This window comes from Camelus bactrianus, chromosome 9 (assembly GCF_048773025.1).
Source record: "Camelus bactrianus isolate YW-2024 breed Bactrian camel chromosome 9, ASM4877302v1, whole genome shotgun sequence".
NCBI lineage: Eukaryota > Metazoa > Chordata > Mammalia > Artiodactyla > Camelidae > Camelus > Camelus bactrianus.
This window is the reverse complement of record NC_133547.1, coordinates 63,826,891-63,834,566: the sequence shown is the minus strand read 5'-3', so window position 1 is coordinate 63,834,566 and position 7,676 is coordinate 63,826,891.

Sequence of the window (7,676 nt, the reverse complement as noted above, 5' to 3'; positions counted from 1 at the left end):
CCTGCAAATCCATGTCTTTAGCTATTTGGTTAAGCAGGGTTAGAAGGTAATAACCCAGGACTCTCAGGATCATAAACTGTTTGAGTTCAGCTGTAACACAGTGGGGACCTATGTATGTATAGGTCAAGATAAGAGAGCCAGTGGAGGAGCTGGGGATGGTCAGACTAGCCAGGCAGTAAGATGAGTAAGATGAGTCCAGCAACCCAGGTCGCAGTGTCCAAGGTGGTGGACAGCCTGGAATATGATTCCGTTCTTGTTGATGCCCCAGAGATTCCCTTGTAAAGGAGACAATACAGCACTAGCCCCAAATTTCTTCTCAGGTTAGAGCACCCTGTATGTTGAGAGACAAAAAGTAGCGGGGGAAATACGGCACATATCCCTATTTTCTGAACTTTTCTTAACCACTTGTGAAATAAATTCTAAATTGAAAAAAAAAGTGGATATAGAAAGGAGCAGTAAAAAAATTACATGAATCTTTTTTTTTTTTTTTTTTTTTTTGTACGAGAGGCTTCGGTGCACTTTGGTCATCTCAGTGGACTGCTTCAGGCACCACAAGGTTGCCCACCTGCCCCTACAAACCCACATGAAATTCTGTCAAAAGTTCCTGCGTTTTTTTTTTGTTGTGGAATTTGTCACAGTCTGCCTTCATCTAGTCTATTGATCTATGTAGTTCATGGCTTGCTTCTTGCACTAAAATGTAAGCTCCGGGAAAGTGGAGGCCTTGCCCGTCTTGTGCATGGGAACACAAACAAACCATTTTATCCACGATGTGAGCCCATCCACCCATCCTGGACTCCAGGGAAAGAGTCTCTGCTATAGTCAATCTTCACAATTCTAAAAATTACACCATCATGGCCACTGTTAGCAGCAAAGTTATTGGTAAACAGGTGCAGGGACTTCAGCCAGGGGCTGAAAAAGATAAAGATAAAGAAGGTTGACCAAGCTTGCCAGCGTCAGGACTCCCACACTGGGGTGTCCTGGCCTCACCCGATGGCGCTTCTTAGTTGGCTTCTCTGAGGATTGCCCTGGAGACTGGCTGGGGCAAGGCTTGCTTTAGGGGCGCTCCCTCATATCTGTAGAAACAGCCTGACGCTAAGCACTCCCCTAAGGCCCTTCTGGGATTTGATAGGGGGTAGGGGAAGGAAAGCTTGATGGTCAACAGGGCCCGCCTGTTCCACCTTTGAAATGCCCACCTCACTCCTAGAGTGATCTAGCTTCCTCTCCCTGGGTTCATACGAAGAATTTAATTAAGTCCAGTCACACTGAAATGCTGTGTCTGAGATTCCACTTTTCACTTCTTCATTTACTTTCTGGTATAAAGACACCTTGGGTTTTATTTAGTCAGATGTCTAACTAGAAATTGTACTTTTCAGAAAAGATAAAAAATAATGATCATCTAATTCCCTATTTTCCACAGAGTCACTTAACTTTCAAGTGCTCGGTGCTAATCAATAAGAGCCTTTCATCACACAGCCCAATAAGCGAGATCAAATTCGAGGGAAGTGCTCAAAAGAGAGCGATGGTTGGCACCCAAACCATTTTGTGAGGTCAGAATCACTTTTCCACATGAAGCTAATTCCTACTCATGGCCCCAAGCCATTCCACCTCCTGCTGTCTGATCTCTTGCTTTTAAAAGCTGAGTCCGCTGGGTCTCCTGCTGAAAACACAGGGTCTTCTATGAACAGCATCCAGTGAAAACCTAAACCTGGAATCAACACCAGGTGCATTGTGTTACCAGCTCAATGCCCAGTTCGAGGGCTGCTTTGCATCCAGGAGAACCTGCAGGCATTGGTTTAGAGAGGAAAGCAGACACGGGGAACCACGTTAAGATTCAGTCTTTCTGATGATGTTAAGATGATAAGAATATCTGGGTTAATTCCCTAGACGCCCTCCCTTTCCTCCACCCTCTCCGCATGGATGAACACATGGAAAACAGGAACAAGTAAACGGGGAGGAGCCTTAATGGGCAGTTGGGCTCGAGCCCCAAATCTCAGCACAGAAGATGCTAGTGAGCTGTGTTGTAGTTCAGAGTCATTATTAGCACTCAAGAGCTGCCTTTCCTACCAGGTCCAAACCTAGCTTTCGAATATTACCATCGTCCATTCAGCCACATGGGAAGAAAAGACAGACAGATGAGTGAGAGAAATAATCCTGGGTCAGCCTCCCACTCTCACCTCATGGGTTTAAGAGGAGAAGTGGGAGAGGGAGGGAGGGAGGCAGTTATGTTGCAGGTACTGACACAACTGACAAATGTAGACCGCTCGGTTACTTGGAATTTGCTAACTGATGTCAGGAGTCAACTCTTACCTCTATGAAAATGACATTTTTGGAATATAGGTGAAACTTAATAAATGCTTGTTAATGTATGTGTGTCTCTGTGTGTCTGTGAGAGAGAGAGAGAAATGGGGGGTTACCTGTATCAGTACTGATAAAGCCTCTCATAGACTAAACTGGAAACACATTTTCATAACCAAAAATTAGTAATTCCTTGAAACACATCCAAAACACAATTCATTGTTAAATAGTTTTTTTCCTTCTTTATTTTCTGTATTATATTTAAGATACTATTGAAGGTTGCAGAATTCTGCTCTAAATAAGAGACCTTATTATCTGTGGTTATTAGCAAATACATATATACATAGGTAGAAAACTGTTACAATATACAGAGTATTCCCAAATAAAACACAGTCCATGGTTGAAAGTTAGATGCTCACATAATATGAGGAGCAATATAGATATTTGGAGAAAAAAATTTTAATGTTTATTCCCACAGAACTCAGAAATGGTTTATTGAGGAGTGCAATACCAAATACTTTAAAATTATGCTAGTTCTTAGGCTACTGGGAACAGTTTTCTTCTTCAAATAAGGTCTAGAAATCAAAGTAACAGAAAATCACTCATAGTCAAAGACTTCATATGCAAGGGCTCTGCCTGCTGGGAGGATGGGAGAAGCCGCTGGCTTTGAGTTGGACCTACCTGTGTGAATCCGCTCACCACTGAGCAGCCCAGCCCATGCTAAGGGGCATGGGCTCTGCTTCAGTGAACCTCTAAGGTGACAGGCACATCCCTGCTTCAAATCTAATGCAAGCACCAAAATCAGTTTGGAACCACTTCACTACTCTCTGTCTGGAACCTGTGTCTATGACCAACTAGTCAACTTTTTTTTTTTTTTTTTTTTTTTTTTTACAAAATGGGTATTTCATAAAGGAGAACTCAGAGAATCCTCTCTTATCTTATTTGCATATTTGCAACAGCAAGGTTGTAAGTTTTTTAATAATTGCAAAGCATCACACTTCCACGCTGAATGCCAGTCAGAGGTTGCTCTCCTGACAAATGGTTGTTAAATTGGATCCTCCTGTTTGTAAAGAACACCTCTGTTCTCTGGGAATGGGGGCTTTGTCCTGTTCTTTGGTGTCTCCCAGCCCCTTCCACGTGTCAAATGTTTGTTAAGTGAAAAACAAATGAACAAGTGAATTCCCTTAAATTCAGTTGGAAGGATGGAAATTACAGAAACAAACAAGAAAGAAAAGCATCTCTTTCTCAGGAGGATTTAGGCATTTTATTTTGAAGAAGTTGGAGCTAGTTTTGTAACTGTGGGCTACACTTAGTTTCCGTCCTTCACTATAAAGGACTGCAGTCTCACCAGATCTTATTTTGACTTGAAATGTTTCATGACAGGTTTATGGTATTAATTTCCTCCCCTTGGGTGCATGGTCTTTATATGTGTTTTCTTCAGAGGATAAATCAACTTGCTAGGGTGAAACAGAGTATCCGATGTGTGACTTTAAGAAACAGTCTTCAGCAAGCAGACTCTAAGGGATTGTGGCCCATCACGGAAGAGCCACTCTGCCTGGTTTTTATGCTAAAAGCCACCAGTACACATAAGTAATCAGCTTTTTAAAATAAAGGAGTTTTAATTAAATGATTTCTCCGAGTCTTACTGCTGACACCGTCACTTCTATTTCTAATGGATTTTGAGACTTGTTGTTCAGAAGCTAATCCTGTTAATAAGATTCGATTTTCTTTTTGCCTTGATAGTGTACTTTGAAATACTTGTGATGAAGCCCGGGCATATTTGATGTGTAGGTTCTGTGTGTAATCTTGGCAAATGAGAATAAGAGAATGACTGGAGACAGAAGGGAGATAAAGAGTGGCAAGACTGACTCCTCTGGAATTTAGAAAAGAAATTAGGTCATTCTTTCATTCTGTAAGTCTAGTTCAATCTTGTTCAATCTGTGATGCACGTATTATGATCAAGGGCCTTTAACCTGAAGAGGGCCAGCCAACTCCCTTTAAACAGTCTGGCTGCTTAATAACGACATAAATGGCTATGCACTTGATTAAAAAGAAAAACAATGTCCTGGCATAAAGCAGATTTCCCTTTTGGCAAAATCTCCCTAATGAACTTTAATATTCTCTTCTTTTTAAAAGCTTTTTTTTTCCTGCCTACCTTAGAGATATGGAATCTATGGCTCCTATCTAGACACCAGAAACACATTTGTTTTATGCCATCTTTCATCACGGATATACTATTAAGAAAACACTATGTGCAAGACAAGGACCAAAGAGCTAAAATCCAATCAAAATTTAATTTGGCTGTTTGAGAAAAATAATTGAAAGGAAGGGCATGTCAGTTGAGGGCTGCTTTAAGGAAAGACAGCATGATGTCAAAGAGGAGGCAGGATTTGAGGACATGCCTGTCCCGAAGGATGCAGTATTCACAAAGGGGAGTCACGGGCTAGCAGTTTGAGAAGTTCCTATGGGACAAGGGGGTAAGGCTCTTGAATGCCAGGCTAAGAAAGCAATACATTTTGGTAGGGGAGGGGAATAGGAGAAATTTATTGTCTAGGCTGGTGCTTGAAAACTTGGGTGAAAGTTTTGAATTAGGAAATATTTTCTTACACTTTAAAAATACTCTTTATTTTATACACTTTAAAAAAAAGCCCAACTTTCCCAGCATTATAAAATCTGATTATTGTTGATGCTCTATTGAACTGAAAACTTTTATTAATATTTGAGGTTTCATTTTATAAAATTATCATAACTGATGGATTTACAGTTCTGAAACAGTAACCAAATTTTAATAATGAAGCCGTTAATACATACCCTAGCTTGAGGGTATGATATTTGTGACAATGGAATATTTGCTCTGAAAGCAGCAATCCCCAAACTAATATATTTGTATCTCTCTGTAAGTCGCACAAATGTCTCCCCAGCTAGCAGTGCACTGTGTTGTCTTGACAATCAGAATTCTTCCACCAATGTTGGTGCTTTCTTCCTCTTTGCAGGGAGAAAAAAAGCTGTTTAAAATATAAAAGAAATTAATTATCAAGATGATCTTGAGAGACTTAAAAAATAATTTAAGTAGGAATTTCAATTTGAAGAGCTCACTGTTCCTGGGGCTTCTCTGCAAAGGCTGTGGGGTGTGTATGCAGGTTTGCTAAGACTCACAGATGCATTTACATTTAAATGAAAATGTAGACATATATATTTGACAAAGACCATTTACTTATGCTCCTTAAAACTATTTTTTTCATAAAAGGAACAGGAAACATCCTGCTATGCCAATCCACCAAGGTATCAATTTATTCTTTGTGGGAAATAGAACATTGTGCAACAGTCTGGGGATATTTATTTATTTCAATAAGTTTATTTATTTATTTGTTATTTTCCTGGATTGGTGTCTACACTGTGAATCAACCTCCTGAAGAAATAAATGGCTGAGGGTTGTGTTCTTTAAAGTACTGAACCCAAGAAACCCACTGCCACCATTTTTGTTTTCAGGAGACTGAGACCCAGATGGTCCAGGTGACTTACCCTAAACTGTGCACCCAGTGACAGCACTGAGAGTTTGGCCGAGGGTCTGGCTCCTCACCAAGAGCTCGTTTTTGACGTGCTTCTTGCATGCTCATCTAAGATACTTACTGGGAAAATGTCAGTATCACCTGAAAAGGATCTTCTTCAGGAAAAGACCTTACTTGTCCAGTATATTCCTCCATGCTCTAAACCAACCAGATCCTAGGCTGGGGGATACATAGGTTGGGGAATGAGAGCAATTAGTACTGATAACAGAACTAATTCTGAAAAAGTCAGGCTGTGTAATTCCTTCCCTAATGTATGCTCCTTTGTTCTCACTAATTATTCAGCACATGCACTGTCATAGCATCCGTATTATTACCTGCATTTTAGGTCAGATGAGACTTGGAGACAACAGATTGCTTGTCTAATATCACACAGTTAGAGTGATAATATCATACGGCTCGAGTTCAGTGCAGAGGTTTGAACCTGAGTCATTCTGAAGTCGAAGTCCATCATGATCTTTATGATGCTTGAGATACCTCTCCCAGCCCAAAACACTGTAGCAAGAATCTGTCTTAACAAATCTGCTGACTGCCCATCCCTCTGCACAGCACACACTATCCCTTTTGCTCTAAAGTTCGTATTGGTAAATGCAATCAATGATCAGAGTTTAAGGACCACGCATGAGAGTAGAAATACTTATTTCCACTCAGAGCCTCTGGGGCCTTCAATTTCAAGTATCAAAGCAAGACTTCCAGGCATTACATGAAGATCTTACTGAAATGACTAATGCTGAAACATTGGTATAAAGCACTTTGGGAAACTCCCAAAGCTAAATTACTCTCCCGAGTCAGAAGCCAAACTTCTTTTCCAGGGCAGCTTGATTATAATTGAGCAACTACTTATTTCCAGCCCTGGGGGTCAAGTTCACCCAAACTATTAATTTTTCTAAAATGTAAAAACGTTTCCATGAACGGGATTTTCACAGTTTTGCTTATTCATTCCTTTATTTATCTATGTATTAAAAGAAATGCAACGAGGTACAAAACTGGAGAGGTGAATACTTGGCAGAGGGAAAGCCGTCTTTCGTAAAGTACCTGGAGCCGAGGCAGGCGGGGAGATGTCAGCATGCTGCCTGCTCGGTGTTTTAGGAGAGGTGCAGGGCAGACACGGATCCTGAAGAACTGAATTTGAATTCTAGCTCAGCTGCTCACCAGCTGTGATCCTCAAACTGAATCTAGAGACTTGGCAAACGTTAGTTTCAAAGGAGCAGGGATCAACCGTCGCAGCCAGTGCGCGTTTAGAAAAGATGCCGGATAGGCACTGGGAGGTGACTTTTCTTAGGGGAATGGGAGCTAGTGTGAGTTCTGGACAAGTCCATGATGGGTTGAGGCAAAACCTGGGGAGAAGACAGGGAGCTGCCCCTGGTCTCACCCCACAGAGTTTGTGCAAGCGGGCTTGTTGCCACTGGATCCTGTTTCCTTTTGGGCTGCCTTAAAGGCACCATTAAGTGTTTAAAATTGACTAACTGACAGCCATTTTTCAGCACTATTTCCCCTGAGGCTGTAAACTCCACAAGGGCAGAGAGTAAATCTGCTTTGTTCCTTGCCGAGCCCCAAACATAGTTCACTGCCTGACACCTGGCAGGTATCTCCTAGAGGTAATGGTTACGGTTATTACTGAAGTTATGACTGTTTTCCATATTGAGATTTCTATAATAAACTCAGCCTTTTTTTTTTTTTTATTCAGTTTTATTCCACTCTTACCAGCTTGGCTCCTGTGTTTGCATTTGTTTGGATCTTGTAGCTGTTTTTTTCAGTTTTCACCCATTTTTTTCCCTCACAGTTCTTAATTTCTGCCGGCATCTGATTTTCTTT